Source organism: Tachyglossus aculeatus, chromosome X4 (genome assembly GCF_015852505.1).
Source record: "Tachyglossus aculeatus isolate mTacAcu1 chromosome X4, mTacAcu1.pri, whole genome shotgun sequence".
NCBI classification, from domain to species: domain Eukaryota; kingdom Metazoa; phylum Chordata; class Mammalia; order Monotremata; family Tachyglossidae; genus Tachyglossus; species Tachyglossus aculeatus.
The window spans coordinates 36,865,729-36,891,585 of NC_052098.1; the positions used below are offsets into that span (position 1 = coordinate 36,865,729).

Consider the following 25,857-nt stretch of genomic DNA (forward strand, 5'->3'; position numbering starts at 1 on the left):
CTCAGCTCCGCAACATTGCCAAGATCCGCCCTTTCCTCTCCATCCAAACCGCTACCCTGCTAATTCAAGCTCTCATCCTATCCCGTCTGGACTACTGCACTAGCCTTCTCTCTGATCTCCCATCCTCGTGTCTCTCTCCACTTCAATCCATACTTCATGCTGCTGCCCGGATTATCTTTGTCCAGAAACGCTCTGGACATATTACTCCCCTCCTCAAAAACCTCCAATGGCTACCGATCAATCTGCGCATCAAGCAGAAACTCCTCACCCTGGGCTTCAAGGCTCTCCATCACCTCGCCCCCTCCTACCTCACCTCCCTTCTCTCCTTCTACTGCCCAGCCCGCACCCTCCGCTCCTCCACCACTAATCTCCTCACTGTACCTCGCTCTCGCCTGTCCCGCCATCGACCCCCGGCCCACGTCATCCCCCGGGCCTGGAATGCCCTCCCTCTGCCCATCCGCCAAGCTAGCTCTCTTCCTCCCTTCAAGGCCCTGCTGAGAGCTCACCTCCTCCAGGAGGCCTTCCCAGACTGAGCCCCTTCTTTCCTCTCCCCCTCGTCCCCCTCTCCATCCTCCCGTCTTACCTCCTTCCCTTCCCCACAGCACCTGTATATATGTATATATGGTTGTACATATTTATTACTCTATTTATCTATTTATTTATTTATTTTACTTGTACATTTCTATCCTACTTATTTTATTTTGTTGGTATGTTTGGTTCTGTTCTCTGTCTCCCCCTTTTAGACTGTGAGCCCACTGTTGGGTAGGGACTGTCTCTATGTGATGCCAATTTGTACTTCCCAAGCGCTTAGTACAGTGCTCTGCACATAGTAAGCGCTCAATAAATACGATTGATTGATTGATTGATTGATTAATCCCCATTTTATGGATGAGGTAACTGAGGCAATGAGAAGTTAAGTGGTTAGCCCAAGCACAGCAAGTAGTCTTCCTAGATGATGCTGGTGAAACACTTCTGAAATCTGGGTGTGAATTCTTTGTAGGTCTAGCCATAGAGGGGATTGAACATCACAAAAGCTTTCATAGACCTGCAATTGGGTCACAAGCCATATTGGTCTTTGTGATTCTTTTTTCTACTCTGGTTAAATCAGAGTATCTATGCATGGTTGGGTAGTGTAACATTTATGGAGCAGAATTCAGAGGCAGCATTAACCTCCAAATGGCAAATGAAAATGTTTCCTTGAACAAAGGGTTTTTGGAGCATTGGCTGATACATAACTTCTTTTTTCAGACATATTGTCAGTCGATAGCACTGTGCCAAATGTGCAAAGCAATTCAAAATCATTCACTTGTCTTCTTATTCATAGCACAGTTATCTATATATAGCAGTTCTTCTAACCCTCAAAGACTTTTGTTGATATTGCTTGAATCTCTTTTGCTTGAAGAATTTCCCAGAGGATTGGAAATGTATTCTAACTCCTGATTCCACATCAGTCATTGTATTCAGAAGCATGGTGACCTAGAATAGGCTGAACAGTATAGGATCTACTGCAAAACCCTGACTCACTCTGATCTTGTTAGGGAAAAAGTTAGACAAGGCACCTTCAACTTTGGTTTAACCAAATATATAATGAAGATTTTGTCAACTAAGGATTTTGGTAAAATCTTCAAGAGAGTAAAATTTGCTTAAACCATTGCCAGAGCCCTGGTCTGTTGATGCTAATCAAATGTTTTACTAAGGTCAATGAACACAGCATAGAGGTGGTGGTGTTACTCTCTAAACTTCCCATGTATTTGTCACATGACGAAGATCACAATCTGCTGTGCTGCCTTTTGTTTTGGAGCCACATTGGGATTCAGGTAATGATAGTGGTCTATGCTCTTCAGTAGTCTATCCAGCTGGATCCTGACTAGAAATGTATATGTAATGGAAAGCAATGAGGTACCCTGTTAATTCCACATCTGCCATCTGATGGGATTTATAGTGGCATCTCTGCATTCCTGAGGCATTTCCTCTATGTTCCAGGTGTTGAGGAAGAACCAGTGCAGGTGTCTCTAGATTAGGCCCCTTCCTTGGTATAGATTTCTCCAGAAGCATCATGGGATCTAGGTAACTTTCTATTGTTCATAGCTTTGACTTACAGAACTTACTTCCTCCAAACCTGGAGCTCAGGTCAGGCTTTCACATATTGGCCAGTGTTCTATGCTTCAAGAGACCTCCTGCTAATGATGGAAGGTATGTTTAGAAGTTCACTATAGTGTTCTGCCCCTCACAGGGTTGCACTGGAGAGTTTCCAGTACTCTACCAGTCTCGGCTATGAGAGGAAGAGTCAAGCAGAGGCATACTCATTCCATTCCTAGCTTGGGCAGTGGCTAGCGAGTGGAAGGCAATCTGCTACAAGTCAAAACTCACCGTGCTGGGCAGCAGTGGCATGGGAGAGAGTCGAGGGTCAGACTCAAGTTTACTGCGCAGAAGGAGACAATGGTAAACCACTTCCGTATTTTTACCAATAAAAGTCTATGGATATGCTACCAGAATGATTGCAGATGGATAACGGGGCATCTGGGAGAGATGTGTCCTTGGTGTCATTATGAGTCGGAAACGACTTGATGGCATGAGACAAGACAATAGTGTTCTGACCATCTGCCTAAGATTTCTGCCTTGTCTATGATGAGGGTGGTTCTCCACCTGTCCTGTACTTGCCAGTGGTGCCTTGATAATGTGGCTAAGACTATTATGCTTCTTTAGTGATGTTAGTTTAGTTCTTAGTTTAGTGGCAGTCAACATATCTCTTCAATACTGTGTTTCTCAGTTCAATTAGTATGTCCCCTGGCAGGTTTTTGTAGAGCACCACTATGTTGTAACTGCAAAACTTGAATGGGGAGGAACTAATGCATTTCGTGTTTTGCTGCAAAGAGTTTTTTTCAACATGATTTGTTTCATCAAAACAGTCTTGATGGCATATCCTTGCCCTGATTTTCAGTTCTCAGATAAGTGTTCATTCACTTTTCACATCATTACTCGTTGCTGGGGTTACATGTTCTAACAGAGCTGCTGGGATGTTGTCATGGAGTGCCTTATAATTTTCTTTATTCTCCAGGAGCTTGATGTTAACTGGATTGAGGTTTTGGCTACCACTGCTTTTCGATGGACAGGTTGTATTCGATCCTGGTTGCATCACTAGCTTGATTTTGGAGTGAATGAGTCTGTGGTTGTTCCAGCACATGGCAACTCTCACGGCTGTGGTGGTACATACAGCTTTAATATCCTGCTGATGGGTGATGATATACTCAGGGAAAAAAAAGGAAGAAAAATTCAGCTTCAGAAACTTGTTTAATATTTTATTTACTTCAATTTTCCCTCAGAAGCAATCTGTTTCCCCAGATTCAATTCTTACAGTTATTTTCTCTGGAGGAATATTCAAGTCATTGTATATAAGTCTTATTTTGTGAACTGAGAAAATGACAAAGCCTTTGAAAACATTTGTGTCCTTTCTGGAACATTTGCATATATGCTTCCCTTCTCAGTGATGGAACAGGGAGCATAAATAGGACTCCAGTACTCCAACTCTGACATTTATTACTGTTTCCATCTGCTCTGTGGCATCCAGGTCAACTATTATACCACTGCTGCCAAGGGGCCTTCCTAATGGTAATCTTGAGTACCCACCTTGCATTGCATCAGTTGACTTTCACTTGGCAGCTGCATATGGAAGTCTGTTTAATGGCATCTATAAGAGACACAATTTGCCTGTTGTTTCTGTGTGCTTCTAGAAGAGGCAAGATATTAAAGGATGAGCATTTTGAAATGGTTATCCCCACCTGCTGTAATGTCCGGTCCAAATGCTGCAGCAGATGCCATGGAAGTTTACAACTCTATCAGGATACCCTGGGGAAAATTGGCATGTGATACTAATGTTACAGGCCGTTGTTGCCACCTACCCTTGTTCTTACCAGCTGATTGGCCTATAAGCAACATTATTTTTGCATGATCATTGCCCTCACGGGATAGTATAACATTGGTAAAATGTCAAAAGGGCTTTAACCATGAAATCTTGATATGGGACCACCTGCTCAGATCAGGTTTGAGAAAGAGAGAAGAGCTGAGCTTAAGGGCAATTGAATAACCTCATAAAAGCGTTCCAGTTACTGACAGAACCTACACCACTGTTCTGGTAAGATATTACCGCTCAGTAAAGCATGCTGTCAATCCCTCTGAATATTTTGCAGATTTATAATTTTAATCCATCCAATCATAAGGACATAATCCTGCATCACACACCCCCACATAAGTCCTGATCCTCCATTGTCAATGTGAGCCAAACTTCTGTTGTAAAATGATGAATTGAATCTTTGTTCCAGTACAGAATATGGGATCAGGCCCACACATGTTCAATTATGTGAACTGTTGATTGCATCAAATCCAAAAGAGAAAAAATGTACTATAGGTGCTCGTGAATTTCCCAAAAGCTCAGGAAATGACTAAGATGAATATCTTTGCTGAAGAGAGGAATTAGGAAATGAGCGACCTGTCTGGGTCTAACAAAGTCTAATCCTCTATCTGAAGCATTGCATTGGTGAGATATGTTTTTTAATAAAAACATTGGTTGACCAGTTAAGATGATGGCTTACCTAATTGTGGCTGTGTTTTAGTGGTCTTGAATTGCAATATAGTCAACACAACAGGAATTAGAAGGAGCACTCACCATGTCTTTTAATTCTATATCATTCTTAGCCTTATCCTATGCATATCTTATTTTAGAAGGGATTTCTACTCCAGGAGATGTGAAATGTCTGCACTCAGTCTGAACTTCACAACTCATTACTGCCACCATGTGGAAATTTCAACTTTTCAGACACGTAATCAGGATTTCACATCATCTTTTCTGTGATCTCCAAACAATGTGAAAAATGTATTTGGTGGGGGGAACCAGAAAATCTTTCCTTTAAAAATGAACTTAAATGCTCTGTAACTGGATCAAATTGTGTTTGTTTTTATTTTACCCCAAAGGCCTATGCAGTATTTAATAGTCTATCCACTGTCTATAAATCTAGGTTGTAATAGATTTTATTTAGTGTGCACATATATCTACAAAATGAAGCTAAATTGGGTATTATGAGGATAACTAGGTGTAAATGGGGATTTATTCTGTTCCTTTACTGATAGACCTGTTTTCTTGCTCCTATAGTGTTTTCCCTTTTTTCTAGCATCATTCAAGTCTTTGCTTTTCAGAGTCTTTGTCTAGAAATAATTCCTTCAGTTTTTCAACTTCCTTTGAATTTTCTCTGCAAGGATTAGCAAAATCAGTATGCATTTTAATTAGCCTTCCTCCATTCCCATCTCAATCCAGAATTGTTTTCTTTCTGTACTTTTTGAGCACTTGATATTCACCCACCTTCAGCCCCACAGAACTTATGTACAGATCCATGTATGTATTCAATTATATTAATGTATTTCTCCCCCTTGAGAATGCTAGTTCTCAGTGGGCAGGGAATACATAATAATAATAATAATAATAATAATAATGGAATTTGTTAAACACTTACTATGTGCAAAGCACTGTTCTAAGCGCTGGGGGGATACAAGGTAATCAGCTTGTCCCACATGGGGCTCACAGTCTTAATCCTCATTTTACAGATGAGGTAACTGAGGCACAGAGATGTTAAGTGACTTGCCCAAAGTCACACAGCTGACATGTGGCAGAGCTGGATTAGAATCCATGACCTCTGACTCCCAAGCCCGTGCTCTTTCCACTTAGCTACGCTGCTTCTCCAATACATCCACCAACTGTTGTATTGTACTCGCTAAAGTACTCATCACAGTACTCTGCCCACAGTAAGTGCTTAATAAATACCATTGATTGATTTTTCAGTAATTGCTATTATGGCTGTATTTCGTTCATGTTATTCTTTTCAGACTCATTTCTAAAGGAAGTGTAGCTGGCTGAGTTTGAATTCATGGTCTTTCATGACTCGGAGATCTATTAAGCCCTATGGTCCCCTTCCTGCTCAGGCAGGCGCAACAGAACTTCTGGAACCTCAGAGAGAAAAACACCGTCCAGTCAACTCTCTTCTATGTTTTCTGCTAGAAAGTAGCTCACTTTGAAGGTCTAGTCATTCCCGAAGGGCCAGGGACCACTACAGTCTCAGGAAGTGTGTGTAAAATCTCAAAATGATGCATTCCAAAGCCACCCTATAGGAAGCAGGGAGGCCAAAAAAAATTAAAATTACCATTCCATCTCTATATTGCCCCAGGGCCCACACCTAAAAGTCACATACATAACTGCCGCATGTTGTCAAAGATGATGCACTCCGACTGGATTCTCAGTTCCTTGAGGGCAAGGATAGCGTCTGCCAACTCTGTAATATTATACTCTCCCAAACTCTTAGTACAGTCCTCTGCACACAGTAAGCACTCAATAAATGCCATTGATTGATTGATGTTATTTCACAATAGCAAGCTTTTCATTTCAAATGGAGGTTTGAATTTGAGGCCTGGTTTCCAGGAGAGTGGAGCTAAGGAGAAAAGGAGAGCCATAGACATATACTGGATAAGGAGAACAACTTGTAGACACACATCAACCAGGGAAGAGGTCTGCACACAAGTGAGGGCCCTCAAGTCAATTCAATCCAATCAATCATATTACTGAGTGCTTACTGTGTGCAAAGCACTTTACGAAGTGCTTGGGAGAGTACAATCTAAAAGAGTTGGTAGATATAGTCCCCGCCCATGATGAGCTCACAACCTAGAGGGGGAGACAGACAATATAAATAAATAAATTATGGATATGTTCATAAATTCTGTGGGGCTGAGGGAGGGATGAATGAAGAGAGCAAATCATTGTGCCACAGAAGGGGGTGGAAAAAGAGGAAATGAGGGCTTAGTCACAGAAGGGCTCTTGGTGAAGATGTGCCTTCAATAAATCTTTAAAGGTAGAGAGAGTAATTTTCTGTCAGATATGAAGAGGGAGGGCATTCCAGCCCAAAGGCAGTATGTGGGTGAGAGGTCAGTGGCAAGATAGATGAGATCGAGGTACAGTGAGTTGGTTGATATTAGAGGAGCAAAGTGTATGGGTTGGGTTGTAGTAGGAGAATAGCTAGGTAACGAAGGAGGGGGCAAGGTGAGTGAGCCCCTTGTGGGGCAGAGACTGTGTCCAATCTGATTACCTTGTATCTACCCCAGCACTTAGAACAGTGCTTGACATATAATATGGGCTGAACAAATACAATGATAATAATCACATAAAAATGGTTCTTTGCTGTGCTGCTATGTTTGCTACTTACAGCATATATAGCTATTTATAAAACTTTATCTTGATCTTCATGAAGTCTCTGGTCAAGTTAAGCTCTTTTAGTTATTGCCTGCCAGGCTGATCTATCTGCTAGAATAGTCCACTGCTAGGTCACATTGTTTAAGGCCCAACCAGACCTAGGATCAGGCAGGAGAAAAGCTGTAGGAGGAGGTCATCCAGTTCTCCCTTTATATTTGTTTTTTCACTGACCTCCATGTTACTCTCCTGGCTTGTCTCAGACAAGGGGAACTTTGGAGTAAATCTAGATCCCCTGGTCCAGTCCTCTGGGCCAACATGGAGAAGAGTATGAAGTTCTGTGGCTGACGGTGGACTCCACCTACCTCAATTTTCTTTCCCACTCTTTCACTACCTACAATCAATCAATCATATTTATTGAGCACTTACTACGTGTAGAGCACTGTACTAAGTGGTTATACAACAGGTACTTCCATTAATGAACCCCATCTAATGACTGATGCTTTGTAGGGCAGTAATGAACCTAGTAGAGAAGCAGCATGGCTCAGTGGAAAGAGCCCGGGCTTTGGAGTCAGAGGTCATGGGTTCAAATCCCGGCTCTGCCACTTGTCAGCTGTGTGACTTTGGGCCAGTCACTTAACTTCTCTGGGCCTCAGTTACCTCATCTGTAAAATGGGGATGAAGACTGTGAGCTCCCCGTGGGACAACCTGATCACCTTGTAACCCCACCCCCCCAGCACTTAGAACAGTGCTTTGCACATAGTAAATGCTTAATAAATGCCATTATTATTATTATTATTATTATTATATTGAGTTTGACTCAGCACTAGGGTACAGACTAGATGCAGGCAATAGTAGGGCAGAAAGAAGTAGAACAGAAGTCATTTCCCCTTTTAGTTATCCTCCACTGGTCTGACCTAATAAGGATTTCTTGAGGAAGTGGGTTCCCCTGCTTTTGTCTTCCTGGCTGGTGTGATGCAGTATGTTAATAGATAATGTTTTGTACCCACTTCTTCACTGTGTGCAAGTGTAGCATCCTTACCATCCCATCCCATACTCCTTCTGAATAGTGATGAGAAGCCATTGATCAGAAAGGATGGATTTGTTTGCTGCGCATGGACTGGCTGGGTATGGAGTTGGTATCACAGCATTGGAGGAGGCTGGTAAAAGCCTGATAAAAGAGGGCTAATGGAGATGGGTGTTGGATGCATCTTGTTTGGGAGCCGTCTTTTCTCATCAGAGTGGGAATGGGATGGTTTCACAGTCTGACAATCGTGGAGACCAGGCCTTCCAAATCTTCCCAGGGTTAGAAGTGACTGTATGTTGATGAGGTACTGCTCCCTGAGATGATACACCTCTGCCTTTATATGCCCTGCTCTGATGCTACTGTCAAATTTCCGGCTCCAGTCTGTCTAGTGCAGAGGACAACCATTGTTTTTTTTAATTATTACTTATTTCATGGTTTCACTTTTCCCCTAGTTTCCACAAAAAAGTCAACCAACTGAGCACTTACTGTGTGCAAACACTGTAGTATGCCCTTGGAAGGGTACAATATATCAGATTTGGTAGACATATTACCTGCCCAAAAGGAGTTTACAGTCAAGAGAGGGAGGAATAATAATAATGATAATTATGGTATTAGGCACTTACTATGTGCCAAGCACTGTTCTAAGTGATGGGGTAGATACAAGGTAAGCAGAATGTCCCATGTGGGGCTCACAGTTTTAATCCCCATTTTACAGATGAGGTAACTGAGGCACAGTGAGGTTAAGTGACTTGCCCAAAGTCACACACCTGACAAGTGGCAGATCCGGGATTAGAACCCACTACCTCTGACTCCCAAACCCGGGCTCTTTCCACTAAGCCACGCTGGAGTAGACATTAAAATAATTATTGATGTGTACATGAGTGCTGTGTGGCTGAGGGAGAGCTGAATAAAGGCTACAAATCCAAGAGCAAGAGTGATGCAGAGGGAGAGGGAGTAGAGGAAATGAAGGCTCAGTCGGAGAAGGCCTCTTGGAGGAGATGTGATTTTAATAAGACTTTGACAGTGGGGAGAGTGATTGTCAGATATGAAGGGGAAGGGAGTTCCAGAACAGAGGTCAGATGTGGACAAGGGGTCAGCAGCACGAGGTACAGTGATTGGTTTTAGAGGAATGAAGTGTGCTGGCTGGGTTGTAGTAGGAAATCAGGGGGGTAAGATAGGAGTGGGCAAGGTGAGTGAGTGCTTTTAAAGCCAATGGTAAGAAGTTTCTTTTTTTTGATGCTGAAGTGAATGGAAACATGAACTGGAAAAGACTCCTCCAACCTTTACTAAATCCCTCTGAGTATATGACTCAGTGGTGTTTTACCAGTGAATTAGGTGACAGTTGTGTCTGCTGCCACTGAGGTTTCAGAGATATTCTGTTCCACAGTCAACCTCTCCTTTCCTGACAATCCATTTGATCATGCAGGCTCTACTCGGAAAGTGACTCACCTCCCCCTGCATCTCTTTCTTCCTCATTCCTACATGCTGTGGATGGTACTGATGGGCAATGGCATTCACCCATGCCTCATTCCAGGTTTTTTTAGTAAATGCCAGGCAATGAATGTCTTTCTTTGGGCTAGGTGTCCAGTTTACTCTGAACCCTACCTGATTCTTGTTCACTTGGTCAATCCTTTACCTGACTCACTGAAAGGAGTGCTTGTATCCCCATTTTCTATAATTAGCTCATTTGCACACCATCAAGTGTATCTAACTTATATTTATCTAGATCCAGTGAGGACAAACCAATTTTTCTACCTGTCCAGATAAGTGGATATTTTGAATACTGTGTGGTGGTTGTCATCTGCCTAGAAAACATAGACTGAAGGGAGCCCTTAGAATAGGGTTAAGAACTGTAACCAAGGATACTCAGATATGGCTTACACGTACAGCTGATCGACCGCTTTTCTTTCCGAAGTGGGAGAGTGCCCTTCAAGACACTTCTAGTGTGATTTATGTCATTGGATTTTAAAGGTCATACTTTTTATTAAACAGGAAATATGGGTCCAATGAGTATTCGTGTTTCAACTTTGAAAAAAGTATCTTTCATCACAGAAGTGCACAAAATAGAGTGCTGGGCATGGCTGTCATTCTTTCCTCCAAGTTCTCAAGGGACTAATATCTTAGCATGGTGCCAAGGCAAAAACTCACCCAAAAAATTTCAGCCTGAAATATCAAAATGAGATCCTTGTGGTCATTAAAGATTGTATGGCCTTTTCTGAGAGAACTGTTCTTTAAGTAAATTTCCCTTCACAGAATCTGAGCTGATTATCTACAATTCTTTCTATAACGCTATTGGGATGCCACATTTTGTTTCAGTCTCTGACCTAAGAAATGATTTATTTGATTTGCAGGTAACTCTTTGAGTGCTGGGAAGCTTTATTCCTGAAATGAGTACTCACGGTATGTGACAGAGGTTACAGGTGTATGTATGACTGTCAGTTCTCTACTTAGCTAGCTAATTGCCTGTTTCTGAGAGCTTGAAGATGGGGAACAGATTTCATCTGTCCACATGCTTGCAAGGCTGTCTCCTAGATTCCCTTTCTACCTAGTTTTTATTTGGTTTTTATAAAGTGATGCACTCTACTATATATCGTGGCTCAGTGGAAAGAGCACGGGCTTTGGAGTCAGAGGTCATGGGTTCAAATCCCAGCTCTGCCAATTGTCAGCTGTGTGACTTTGGGCAAGTCACTTAACTTCTTTGTGTCTCAGTTACCTCATCTGTAAAATGGGGATTAAGACTGTGAGCCCCCCATGGGACAACCTGATCACCTTGTCACCTCCCCAGTGCTTAGAACAGTGCTTTGCACATAGTAAGCACTTAATAAATGCCATCATTTTTATACGTGTATAGAATCTTTTACAGCTAACTCTCTCAGTATGTCCTCCACATATTAGCTCCTTATTATATGTGTAACCCCTGTGCTTTCACCCTTGGGAGGAAAGGTGAGGTTCTCTACTCTTAGAGATTCACCTAACACACCAGCCCAGAACACTGGGACATTGATGGGTATTGGGAGTCCTCAGTGGACACGCACACTCCCCAGCATAAGATAAGAAAAGCTCAATGAGATTTAGCTTGACCACTCCAGTACCTATCCCAGTGCCCAAAATAACACGGTCCCAATCCAATGGCAGGCAGGGTATGATGCAGGGTTAGCATTGTGCTGGTGGAGGCATCCCCATATCTGTGCCACCCAGGAACTTGTAGGCTGTCAAGTTGGAGGTTGCCGTCTTTCTACTGCCACTCCATATCCCTGATTTCCCAGAAAGCAGACTGAGCTGAAGAATAAGGAGAGAGGGTGATCCTTAGAACAGGAATTTAAGTTAGGCATGGGTAGGGGCCATGAAAGAGTCACTCGAAGGCTTTCTATTCCCTTTTCTCCTCTGCATTGTGACAACTGCCCTGTCTGATTCTTCCAAAGTGATTCTTCTGCAGGCTAACACTAGATGTTTCAGTGGCTTGGGTGTTTTCTGCCACTTTATTCATTCATTCATTCAATTGTATTTATTGAGCACTTACTGTGTGCAGAGCACTGAACTAAGCACTTTAGAAACTACAATACAATAAACAGACACATTCCCATCCCCAACAAGCTTACAGTCTAGGTGGGGGAGACAGACATCAATACAAATAAATTATAGACATGTACATAAATGCTCTGGGAATGGGAAGGGGGAAGGACAAAGGGAGCATTAAAGGGCAATGCAGAAGGACATGGGAGAAGAGGAAGGGGAGGGGTTCTAGCCTGGGAAGACCTCTTGGAGGAGATGTGTCTTCAATAATGCTTTGAAGAGGGAGAGAGTAACTGTCTGTCAGATTTGAGGAGGGAGGGCTCTCTAGACCAGAGGCAGGATGTGGGCCAGGGGTAAGCAGTGAAACAGGTGAGATTGAGGCACAGTGAGAAGGTTAGCACTAGAGGAGCAAAGTGAGTGGGCTGGAATGTAGAAGAAGAGTAGTGAGATGAGATAGGAGGGGGCAAGGTGGTGGAGTGCTTTAAAGTCAATGGTGAGGAATTTTTGTTTGATGTAGAGGTGGACGGGCAACCACTGGAGTTTTTTGAGGAGCGGGGTGACTTGTCCTGGACTTGTTTAGTAGAAAAATGATCTGGGCAGCAGAGTGAAGTATGGACTGGCGTGGGGAGAAAAAGGAGGATGGGAGGTCAGCAAGGAGGCTGATGCAATAATCCAGGTGGGATAGGATGAGTGATTGCATTAACACAGTAGCAGTTTGGATGGAGAGTAAAGGGCAGGTTTTAGGGATATTCTGAAGGTGGGACTGAAAGGATTACTGATGGATGGAATATGTGGGTTGAATGAGAGAGAGGAGTCAAGGATAACACCAAGGCTACAGGCTTGTGAGACAGGAAGGATGATGGTGCCATCTACAGTGATAAGAAAGCCTGGGAGAGGACAGGTTTTGGGTGGAAAGATAAGGAGTTCAGTTTTGGACATGTTAAGCCTGAGATGACAGGAAGACATCCAAGTAGAGATGTCTTGAAGGCAAGAGGAAATGTCGGACTGCTGAGAGGGAGAGAGATCAGGGCTGGAGATACAGATTTGGGTATCATCGACATAGATGTGGTAGTAGAAACCATAGGAGCAAAATAGTTCTCCAAGGGAGTGGGTGTAGATGGAGAAAAGAAGAGGACCCAGAACTGAACCTTGAGGGACACCCACAGTTAGGGGGTGGGAGTCAGAAGAGGAGCCCACAAAGGAGACTGAGAATGAATAGCCAGAGAGATAAGAGAACCAGAGAGGACAATGAGTGTAGCCAAGGTTGGATAACGTTTCCAGAAGAAGTGGTGGTGGTGTGGGAGGAGTCCACAGTTTTGAAGGCTGCTGAGAGGTTGTGGAGGATTAGGTTGGAGTAGAGGCTGTTTGATTTGGCAAGAAGGAGATCGATGGTGACCTTTGAGAGAGCAGTTTCTGTGGAGCGAAGGGGATGGAAGCTAGATTGGAGGGGGTCAAGGAGAGAATTGGAGGAGAGGAATTTTATTGACTATTTCAGAAAATGTTGAGAATCATTTCCAGCTGCCTGATTAGCACTAAAGGAATTAGGTTCTTATTAAAGGACCTATCCTTGCTCCTTCAGTTCTGTAATTGGAACAAATCCTTTGGCCTAAGTGTCAGTTTATGTACCTTGAAGCATCACTTGGCACACATCTCTCCACTCTTCAAAAACCTCTACTGGCTTTCCATTTCCCTCCGCATCTAGGAATGACTCCTCATGATTGGCTTCAAGACTCTTCATCCGTTCCCTATCCTACATTATTCGCTGTCTTTACCTGCTACTCCACACCTCATTAGCTTTATTCCTCCCAAACTAACCTTATACCTTGCTTCCTCCCCAAAACAATCTGGCAGTCCACAGCTCTCTGCATGCTCAAAGCCCTTCCAAAATTCCACCTTCTCCACCAAACCTTTTCTGATTAACTACTGACACCCCTAGTTGCATAAACCCAAAATGTTCCTCTAGCACTTGTAGTTGAACTTACATACTTGACTTTCAACTTTTTCCTACAGCACTTATTAATATGGGCATAATCAATTATATAGTTTACCTGGGTAGTCTACTTTGATTACTCAGTTGGTAAATATTTCTGTCTCCCCCATTAGAGTGTAAACTCCTTGTGGGCAGGGCATGTCTTGTGTATCTTATGGGCCTTCCCAAGTGCACCATACAGTGTATACCACCAGTGAGTGCTCAATAAACAACACTACTATACTACTTGTAAAACAACAGCAATAATATATTTGAAAATAGCTTTAAAGTTCACGGATGAGACGTCTCATTTACACATCAATAATCGATTTGCGGTAGTTATTGATTGTTTACTGAATGTGGTGCACTAACTATATTCTTTTTTTGGGGGGGGTTCACCATCCTTTGGAGGGGACTTTATTAATTTAAATAAGTGGTCTCATACTGGTCCTATTACTAGCATGTAACTGCTGTGATTTCTGAATAAAGTGGGGTAGTGACTGTTATAAAGGCTGGTGGAGCTGCTGATTATGAATCCCAAGGGCCTTGGTCTAAGGACTTTGGCTCTTTGATGCACAGGACACACACCACAGTAGGTATAATTATTCTAAGAGTACCCTGCTGATTGGTTAAGTCTCTGCTTGCTGTGTCTAAAGCATTTGGCAGGCAGAACAATCTTTTTTTTTCCTTCAAAAGCCTAAACCTGTCCCATTTGGGTCACAAATAGGTAGCCTACATCAATCCAGAAAATCATGTAATCATTCTGATTGGTAGCACAGAATTAGCCAAGGGTAGGAATTGTCAAAGGTTCAGAAATGCAAGTTAATAAGGAGCTCCCTGAATAATGGTCTTGTTCTGAACATAGTTTTTATTGGGCTGGGGCTGCGGGTAGGGAGCGGGGAATGAAACCACCACAAGGGACAGGATAGCCAAACAAAACTTTTTTAAGTGATTTAGCTTTTCTCTTCCAAGGGGAATTAGGGAAGGATTAGGAATATTGATTGGCACATTCCACTAATTTAAGTTTGTTAGAATGACTTGAGCCACAAAATAGCTAGTAATTTAATTGGGCTTAGATGTATATTCCTCGAAACCTTGCAGATTTAGTTACCCAGGAGGCGATGTGAATGAAGAGCTGTGATGGTTGACTGGCAGGCAGAATCTTGTTGTCAAGGGCATTCATTGGGTGCCTGCTGTGTGTAGAGCACTGTGCTAGGCAACATTTAATGGAAGTAAAAGTCATCATCCCTAGCTTTGGGGAGCCTAAGACCCAAATAAGGTAAAACCAAATTTCTGCATTATTCCGATCACTCCAGAATTTCAGAGCCCCAACCTTCCATGCCAAAAAATTCTAGCTGGACCTTCAAAAGCCCCCCCTTTCCACTGCAGTGAAGGCTGTAACCATGGTGTCATTGGCAAGCCCAGTACTAGTCTATCATCTTCCCTTATTTCTTTCACTGTGATGCTACTCCCTGTAACTGCTCCACCCCATCCTCCTGTTCTTTTCAGTATTCTCCCATACACATATGGTTTGAGTACCCCAAACATAACCTGGGGTACATCTTTATAAGTGAACTCTCCCCTCACCCGAACACACACCACACACACACACACACACACACACACACACACACACACACACACACACACACACACACTGTGGATGCTGTAGCTTTATCTGGGAATTGTGCTGGGACATGTTTTGAGCAGGAAATTTTACCAAATAATTTTGCAGTTGCACAGACTGACCATGTACTGAATGCGACATGAATGCTGAAGTCTTCAGAAAAGGAAATCCCAAAAGATTACTGCTCACCTTTTTTCTTTTCTTGCTTTCTTTTTACATGTACCTCTCTTGTTTCCTACTTACTATAACTTCATGCTGCATCTCAGGTCATTGACTTGTAATGCTGCCAGCGTGGAGCTCTTTATCTATTTTTACCAAGCATGTTATTCATTAGAAAAATTAACTGATTTGTATTGACTTATGTACTGTTTTGTTAATTATGTGTTTTGTGATTTGTGTTCTTTGATTGCACCATGTGGCTGCTCTGGTGTCTATGCTATTTTTACTCACAAACACCATCAAAATCTGAATTTAAATATCAACCATATTGCCACTGATGCATTCAGAATAGAAAAGCCATGAACACGATCAGTCCAAAAGTTGTTTTTTTATTATTATTATTCAGAAGACAAACTCGAATCCACAAGTAAAATCGCATTCAGGGGTTCCACCGTCCTTACTTATATCAAGAAGGGAAGAGAGCTGATTGTGGACACTTGTTCAGTGTCAATGATCTTGTCAAAGCAATCAAGAGTCCTCCTGGTTCAACTACTAGAAATCTATTAACCATGCCCTCACAGAATCCCAGTGCAGCCACAGACCACAATGAGGTTTTGAGACATTATATTTGCCTGAAAGCCAGATACAGAAGAAATGCAGGAAATAAAATCAAAACCTTTGTAAAATGATCATTGATTTTACAAATGCGTCTGACCACATCAGTAGACCTGGACTCTGGCAAGTATACCCAGCTCAGTCTACAAGTCAATCAAACAATTTTATTTACTGAGGGTTTACTATGTACAGAGAACTGTATTACACCCTTGAGAAAGTTACAATAGAATTATTAGATATCATCCCTTCCCTCAAAAAATTTGTCTAGTGGGGTAAACAGGCACTAAAATACATTTCAGATAGAGGGGAGCCAATAGAGTATAAAGGCGTAAAGAAATAGCATGGCCTAGTGGACAGATCATGGGCCTGGGAGGCAGAAAGTCCTAGGTTCTAATCCCAGCTATGGCACTTTTCAGCTGTGTGACCTTGGGCAAGTCACTTAACTTCTCTGTGCCTCAGTTACCTCATCTGTAAAATGGGGATTAAGACTGTGAGCCCCATGTGGTTCAGGAACTGTATTCATTCATTCAATCATATTTACTGAGCGCTTACTGTGTGCAGATTACTGAGTGCTTACTGTGTGCAGAGCACTGTACTAAGCGCTTGGGAAGTATAAGTCGGCAACGGGACAACGGTCCCTACCCAACAACGGGCTCACAGTCTAGAAGGGGGAGACAGACAACAAAACAAAAGATGCAGACAGGTGTCAAAATCGTCAAAATCATGCTGTCAAAAGCAGCTTGGCCTAGTAGAAAGAGCATGGGCCTGGGAGTCAGAGGCTTTGGGTTTTCATCCCGACTCCTCCACTTAGCTGCTGCATGACCTTGGGCAAGTCACTTCACTTCTCTGTGCCCCAATTCCCTCATCTGCAAAATGGGGATTCAATACCTGTTCTCCCTCCCACCTTAGACTGTATCCAACCTGATTTGCATGTATTCATCCCAGTACTTAGTACAGTACCTGGAACATGGTAGATGCTTAACAAATGCCATTGTTATGATTATTATTATATGTGTGTGTCAGTATCACAGATCACTCACCCCACCTTCAAAGCTTTATTGAAAACACAACTCCTCCAGGAGGCCTTCGCCAACTAAGCCCTCATTTCCTCTTCTATCACCCTTGTACTTGGATTGTCACCCTTTATTCATTCCACCATCAGTCCCACAACACTTATATACATATCCATAATTCATTTATTCATCTTAGTGTCTGTCTCCACCACTAGACTGTAAACTAATAGTAGGCAGGGAATGTCTCTACCAACTCTCTTATACTGCAGTGCAGACAAGTGCTTTGTACTGCACTCTGCACACAATAATTACTCAGTAAGTACCATTGATTGATTAAAATAGTAATAATAATAATGACATTTATTAAGTGCTTACTATGTGCAAAGCACTGTTCTAGGTGCTGGAGAGGTTACAAGGTGATCAGGTTGTCCCACAGGGGGCTCACAGTCTTAATCTCCATTTTACAGATGAGGTTACTGAGGTACCGAGAAGTTAAGTGACTTGCCCAAAGGCACATAGCTGACAATTGTTGGAGCTGGGATTTGAACCCATGACCTCTGACTCCAAAGCCCATGCTCTTTCCACTGAGTCACGCTGCTTCTCAAGCTATAGTGGGTAGGGAAGGGTTCATGTGCTTAGGTCATGTGGAAGTGCTGATGTGGAAGTGGGTGGGAGATTATAGGGTGTAAAGATGAGTGATTAATCAGATTTACTTCAAAAGGTGTTTTTTTTTTTTTAGAAGATAGAATTGAAGGAGCCATCAGACAGTGAGCAGTGAAAAGATAGTCGGCATTGAAAAAGAATGGGTGTTTTTATAATGTGTGGAGGGACAGAATTGGAGGGGTTAGATTCTGAAAGACAGGCAATCTCCTCTTGAGAGACAGATGAGAAGGATGAGAGAGAGGATCAGGGTAAATCAGGGCAAGAGGGAGCTGGGGAGGTGAGTGGATCATGATCAACAACAACAACATGGAGCAATTACCCTGTGCTTTCAAGCATGGAGCCCATTGCAAGAAGACTGAACTTGTTTGGGGATAGGTGGGATAGGGAGTTTGTCCTCTCTAGTTACCTTGCATCTACCCCAGTGCTTAACACAGTGCTTGGCTTGTAGAAAGAGCTTAATAAATGCCACAATAAATGAAGTGTAGAAATAAAAGATTCAATAAAAGATGTCCTCAAGGAGCACCATTCAGCTTTTTCTTGGGTACCCTGCCACCCACTCTCCTTACTAGTTCTAATCAGAGAAACTATGTTTTGTTACGCATTTTTCCACTCCTGGTGAATTAGCTGCATTCCAGGATCCAGAAACAATACAACATTTTGGGGGGCCTAATCTCACTGGCTATAGTTGTGCCATCACTCTAGACCATACGTTCACTGTGGGCAGGGAATGTGTCTACCCACTCTGTTGTACTCTTCCAACAACTTAGTACAGTGCTCTGCACACAGTAAGTGCTCAGTAAATACTATTGATTCAGTAACAGAGATTTGCTGCTCCACCCTAGTTACAAAGAGATTTGACCCTGCTACTTACTACATTGTAGGGGGCTTGCATCAGCAACACAGAACACACAATGAACACCAAATTCTGCTACCTGGACAGTGCATTATTCAACATTGCATGGTTAAAGAGAAAGTCCAGCATAGCCTACAGAGGCTGGCAACACAGATTTTGGTGGCAGTGAACTATCATACCACTGTTAGGGACAGAAAGCAGCATGGTTTAGTGGATAAAGCACAGCCCTGGAGCAAGAGGACCTAGGTTCTAATCCTGGTTTAACCACCTACCTGGTGTGTGACCTTGGGCAAGTCACTTAACTTCTCTGTGCTTTGATTTCCCTAACTCATTCATTAAATCATATTTATTGAATGCTTACTGCTTGCAGAGCACACAGTGCTCTATAAATCCCTGTTACTGAATCAATCGTATTTATTAAGTATTTACTTACTGTCTCCTGGTTACTGTGGAGAGGAAAGAGCAGAGTTTAGTGTTGTGAAGGTGGAACTGACAGGATTTAGTGATAAATTGAATTGCAAAGACTCCTTAAAGAGTCTTCCCCTACCCCCTAAACCCTCTGGACTAAGCCCAATACCTCTTGCTTCCCACACTGGATTTTTCCCCAACTATTGGTCCCTTAAAATTGACAGCCCCAGGTAACTGCCCACTTCTAACCCCTGTTAATATCTTAAGACCACTATGAAAACTCACCAGGATGTAAACCTCTACTTGGGTCCCATAACCAAGCCCACATTACTGGAGTCAGATATCACAAGACAGTGCAGACTGAACAGTGTTAAAGATTAGACTTGCAAATCTCAAAATTCAAGGTGTCAGTCTGGTGATGTTAGAACATCCATTTAGAATCATTCACATAGAAACTGTAGCATATTATTGAGAAAAATCATGAATATGCAATCAGAAAACAGTTCTGGAGTCTGATCACCATTTCTATCAATTATAGCAGTCACTTTCTGTGATGTTGCCTTGGCATTTTGACACTGATTATAACTTTACATGATGTATTGCAGATATTACGCTTCAGTTGTTTACAAATAGAACCATATCTTACACTTTCAATATAAGAGTTGGACATTTTAAGTAAAGAAAACATTCTCTATAATAATTCTTCCATTTAAGTCATTCATGCTTGAATAGAAGAGTTGCAACTGGGAAAATCAAAACGTGCCACCACTGTATGACATGAATAACCCTAACAATACCTTTGTATATGTGAAAAAGTAAGTCAACTTGGAGCTTTTTTGAGTTTGAAGAAATTACAAAAAGAATGTTTTAAGTTCACAGAGATAATTCATTTTAAATAGCAAACCACTAGTCAACCTAAGCAATGTATTTGAAATCTGGAGCAAAATGCCAAGCATGGGGCAAGTGTTTGGTAACTGAAGATTTACATTCAAAAGAGTTTTCAGTGATGTAAAGTCATAACTACACTATATTTTCTCAGCTCTAGTCCTGCCCCCTGAGAACCTTGTGTCTGACCTGATTTTATTATGTCTATGCAAGTGCTTATTACAGTATAGGGCACATAATAAGAGCTTTCTAAATACCATTATTATTATTATTATCATTATTATTATTCTCCACCAGGTTCTAGTATAACATGGGATTAGGAAACTGGACTCAATATGTTTCCAAGCCATTGGGAAACACTATCAGCTCAACAAGCTATGTACAATATGGAAAACCTTTGAGAAAGTCTTTCAGGAACTGCTATATGCAAAGGGTATGCTTTTGAGGCACATAAAAAGGCCTATGCATAATTGTGAATGACTCACAGATTTGGCAGAAAGATTGATAACATGCCTGAAATATCTGAAAGCTGTACTAGCCTAGACCCTAGAAACTCTATACACAGCCAATATCCTTCATGTGTAACACAGAATCTAATTCTGTTACCAAATTAGGCTTCTTAGGCAATGCACTATCCATCAATGCACAGACAAAGAAGTAGAAAGAATAAAAAGGGCCAGTGTGGCTTTGACAGATTGACAGATGTAGAGACAATAGGTCATCAAACTTCATACTAAGCTGAAGTTCTATAAAGCTGCTGTGCATCACATTCCTAATGAATAGGAGAGCTGAACCTGCAACAGAAGACCCACCGGGCTTCTTGAACATTTTCACCAAGATCACTTATCAAATCACAGAAGATAATTAGCAATCACGATTTCCTCGGGCCTAGTCAGCTCCCCAGAATTGTGAAAAATGCCTATAACAGCATAGCTTTTCCAAAAGGAGATGTGAGGAGAATGCCCAAAAGCAATATATCTAAGTTCTGCTCTATAGCCCGTTGTTGGGTAGGGACCCAACACTTTGTACTTCCCAAGCACTTAGTACAGTGCTCTGTATACAGTAAGCGCTCATTAAATATGATTGAATGAATGACTGGATGGTGAACTGAAAGGGAGGGCTGAAAAGACAAATTCAATACATAATGAAGCGCAATACCAAGTAATGTAACATAGCAAGGGACTTTTGTAGCCCACTTCAGCCACCAAACTAACTTGATCAACAACAATGGAGAGAGAGCATGGGCCTGGGAGTCGGAAGGACCTGGGTTCTAATCCCGGCTCTGCCACTTGTCAGCTGTATGACCTTGGGCAAGTCACTTAACTTCTCTGTGCCTCAGTGACCTTATCTGTAAAATGGGGATTAAGACTGTGGGCCCCATGTGGGCCAGGGACTATGTCCAACCTGATTTTCTTGTATCTACCCTAGCACTTACTACAGTGCCTGGCAGGTAGTAAATGCTTAACAAATATCATAAAAAGGGGTAGTGCTCTACTTTTGTAAAGGCTTTTGCAAAAATGAAAATACTAAGATGCAGGCTCTATATGGAAGCAAATGCACTAGAGCAGAGAGGAACTGTCTTTACATGTAAACGATAGGGAAGGGAGTCATGTATCCGTCTTTTTGGCTACGCTCACAGGCACAGATAGGGTCTCATCACTAGTAGTAAACTATACTTACAGATGAAAACTGTGGAAACTGCCAGTGAAATTTTATCGGTGTGTGTGGATGTGGCTGGTAAATAACCATGCACAACAGAAAATCCCTTCCTCATCATGGGCACATTAAGGTTGGCCCTTGCTATACTATTCTGTTATCCACAGTGCTTGGTGCCATTTTCATTTATTCCTCTTAATGTCACAATTTTCTCAAAGCCTCTGCTCTAAAATAGTTATCCTATTTCTGATTGCTGCACATCAGACTCACCTAACTTCTTCAGCTGCCTCCCACCTGTCCACTGCTATGGGGGAAGCCACAGAGATGCAAAGACCTCCAAAACCCTAAAGGAGACCCAGAACCACCCTAAAGGAAGGGATTCAGCTGCTTATCCAACTGGAAAAGAAAGGAGTTTGTACAATTCCAGTCATTAGAGAGTTTCTGTCCATGTGTGAGAGTTGGAGGTGACAGAACAACCCCCAGATCCAAGCTATGCAAAAGGAAATGGGCTCAACAGTGCAAATGGAAGATGATTCTATTCAAGGAAATCAAACTAGCCTGAAATCAAGGACACATTCTTTCTAAAAGTTCCCCATAATAACATTATTCTAATTTTTAATTGTCTAAATTTGTGCCCTATATTAATCTCCACCGTGTATTTTTAGTTGTTATTTTCTCTATTTGGAGGGGTGAGTCCTACCCGGAACTCTGGAAAATCTCGTTCCTTTAACCAAGCCCGTGTTAGGAAGATAAATATGGATGTGCTGTAATTGACTTGTTTTTGTTTTCAACCTTAATCTCTAGGAGGGAAGAGAACCCTCAGTGGGTGACAGTTCAGTATTATTAGTCCAAAAGTGCCTTCATGTAAGTCACAGGAACTCATCCACAAGCCCAGCCAGGATTTGGTTTAGAAATGAGTTCAGTCTTGAGCAAACGAGGAGACCTCTTTGCTTGCACTCAATACCCTTGGCATGGGAATAGAGGGCTAAGAATTACTTCATATAAACACTGCTCCTGATTTAGCTTTTGATGCTCCCTATATAGAGAGCTATACACTCGGTACATTTTAATATCTGTACAGTGCTTCGCTATCCAGAAGCTGCCAAATGATGTTGCAGTTGCTAATTCATGGACTGTTTATCTTCTTGTTTAAATTCCAACAAAACGATAACTGTTTAATTATACTACAAATAGGTTTTGCCAGCCAATGGTATGGCAGATGTTATTTACTCCCCGAACAACTGTCATCAGACCGAAGCTGCATATCTAACAAATCAAAATGCACTGTATCGAGCTACATTTTGCAAGCAACACCCACAGCCATCTAAGCACAGGCTTCTACTATTTTAAATTGATTATCGTCTCTCTAAATGCCAGCCGTGTTTCGGCTCATCAATAATAAACACAAACTCATAGAGGGCACATAATGTTGCGAAGATAATACAAAGGAAAATGCAAAAGAAATACAAAATGGTACTAAATTTGGTTTCAATCAACAGTCATCAAATATTCCAAGGTGACATTATTAAGGTGAAATGGTGGGGAAAAAATCAGTCCAATTCCACTATCAAGCTGGGTCTGAATTGCTAACAGAAAGCAGCAAATGCTTATATTCCTTTCCAATTTGTTTATGCCACAGAGGAGAAAACATTATCTTTAATATCAAATTAAAATAACATTTGTCCCCTAAAGCCTGTTCACACAAAGTTCTTTTGGATATTGTTTCAACTTTTCCTAAGGTTACCTATGCCCTTTATCATTTTTTATGATTAGTTCAAATGGAAACTGTCAGTGAGCAGCATTACAGTCCATTTTCATGTAGTGAACTGCTCTCATGCCAGGATTTTTAATAAGAAGTGAACATAAGAAGTCTTAAAAGTTTAAAACCTAATAATCTGGGAGCTAAAATCTGATTAAATTTAAAATAAACTTTCTGCAATTAAATGATTTCAGAGGAAGATAAAACGGAAGAGGAACATGAGAGAACATCTCACATGTTAATTTCTCATACTCGAAAGAACAGGACTGACATCCCTCTGCTTAGCATGGAGAGATGGATAAGAACAGCAGGCTCTAAATGCCTTCCAGTATCATGGGATAAGGCTCAGAAGTTTCTCTATACTCACGCCCTGAGCATAGCAATTCTATATGAAACATCTTTTATATATGTACAAATCAAAAGTGATTCAAGGAACAATAAGGGATGCATATCATCCTCCTCTGCCTAATCAAGAATGTCTCCATGATGCAGGAGTTTAGTACAGTGTTCTGCACATAGTAAGTCCTCAATAAATACCATTGATGATGATGATGAGACAGTCTTTCTTGGCTTCATGGTTTACCTCTGTCTGGAAAGGAGCAAGATGAAGACATTGATGATCCAAGAGTTACCAGAGTGTTTCTGTTGATATATATCCCATGATATCTTCTTCAGTGCTAGTCAATGCAGCAGGAATCTCTTGTTGGAGACACAAGCATCTGGCTATTTAGTAAAAACTGTCTGGCAGGAAGATGGCATAACTAATACTAGGGTTGAGGGAAGTTGCCAGATTTTTATGGATTTTTTTTCCTGTATCACAAAATAGCAAGATTTGGGGAGTCCAGATAACTTTTGTTTATTTTTCTGAACTTTTTTTATTCCTCCATATCTCTCAAATATTTAATGATTTTAAGTCAAGAAATAATAACTCCCTGTCGCCCTAAGGTTAATATGGAAATATTTGCAAAGGAATTTGTTTTCCTTGTCAAGTTAATATGGTATATAGATATATGAATATTAATGGAGAAAATTGCTCACAATAAGAATAATTAATTAAATTTTCCTTTGCATAGCACCTCTTAACCAAGGTAAAAAACCCTTGCAAATTTGACTAGATGATTGCAGCCCACACATACTGCTACCACTTCATTTAATCACTGAAAACAACAGACAGCTACTCCTAAGGTTTTGAAACTGCATAAAAAAAGGAACAGAATATTTTTTTTTAAGATGCAAGGAAGCATAACTCATGATGTGGTACTGCAGTGGACAGTTGGCAAACTAGTGCAGAAAACTGGTCAGTTTAACATACAACAATCAAAATTGAGTTGACTGTCATGGAACAGAGGTTTGGGGATAATTGTGACAGCAAGAAGGAGAAATGAAATCAGTATCAGGACCCATGAATAACAAACAACAGTACTTTAAGGAACAATCTTTACGTAGACATTATGTGGAAAGAATTATCAGTCACACATTGGTTTTATTATCCGTGGCCACAAACACTCAGAGATCTCACTGGAGTATCATCATCTTCAAATACGAAAGATAGCTATACAAAGACCATGTTGGTCATCTTGACTTGCCATTTGATGCTGAATATAGTTCATAGATAATATTGGGGAAAATTTTTGACAAGTCCAGTATGCCTTGGGTGGTTAGTGAGACTTTTTAGACCTCAGTTTGGTATGAAGAGTGATGCTTTTTTGTTGCCAGACTCTTTCAATATTCCAAGAATATGCTGAACTCAATTTTTTTTTCTTCTTTGTCTATTCATGCCTCTTTTGATAGCATACTCTAGAGATGCATGCATTACATGGGATAAACTCATTAGTGCACTAAGGATCTATCCTTATCTGCAATCAGTGCAGAAGGGAGTGTTGAGAGTGTACTTCCCAAGTGCTTAGTACTCTGCTTAGTGCTCTGCACACAGTAAGTGCTCAATAGATGCGATTGAATGAATGAATGGGCATATGTCTGCCTTTTCATCCCTACTCATATGCATGGATTCTCTCTCACTGTCAGTAGTGGCATATTTGAGAACAAAGGACTGACATGTATGTACACATGCACACACACACACACACACACACACACACACACACACAAACATGCTCTATTTGGGTAGCAAAATTCACTTACAGTTGGTGATGAAAATTGTTGGCCTTGTGTTGGATGTTCCAGATGTAGGCAGTAATCCCATTGTGGGCAGGGATTGTCTCTATTGCTGTAATGTACTTTCCAAATGCTTAGTTCAATGCTCTGCACACAGTAAGCACTCAAATGTGATTGAATGAATTAATATAATATTGGTTTTCTTCAGGCTTATTGACTGTCTATAGCACTGTGTTGACTCTGTAGTCATGTGCATGTTCCTCAAGAGCATGGCCATCATCGTACAGCAGTTCCAGGGGAATTGTCAACCATAAGGCTATAAGGGAACTCTAGAGAATAATTAGATGCCTCCTAGTGTTCAAGAAACTAC

At 41.5% G+C, this 25,857-nt stretch overlaps 1 non-coding gene across 1 annotated transcript; it reads left to right on the top strand.

The window, feature by feature from the left end:
- The first annotated feature begins 2,223 nt into the window (after positions 1–2,223).
- Positions 2,224–2,360, top strand: LOC119948294. The gene has a single exon (XR_005456700.1). It is a non-coding gene; the product is annotated as a small nucleolar RNA SNORA7 (small nucleolar RNA).
- Positions 2,361–25,857: the final 23,497 nt, after the last annotated feature.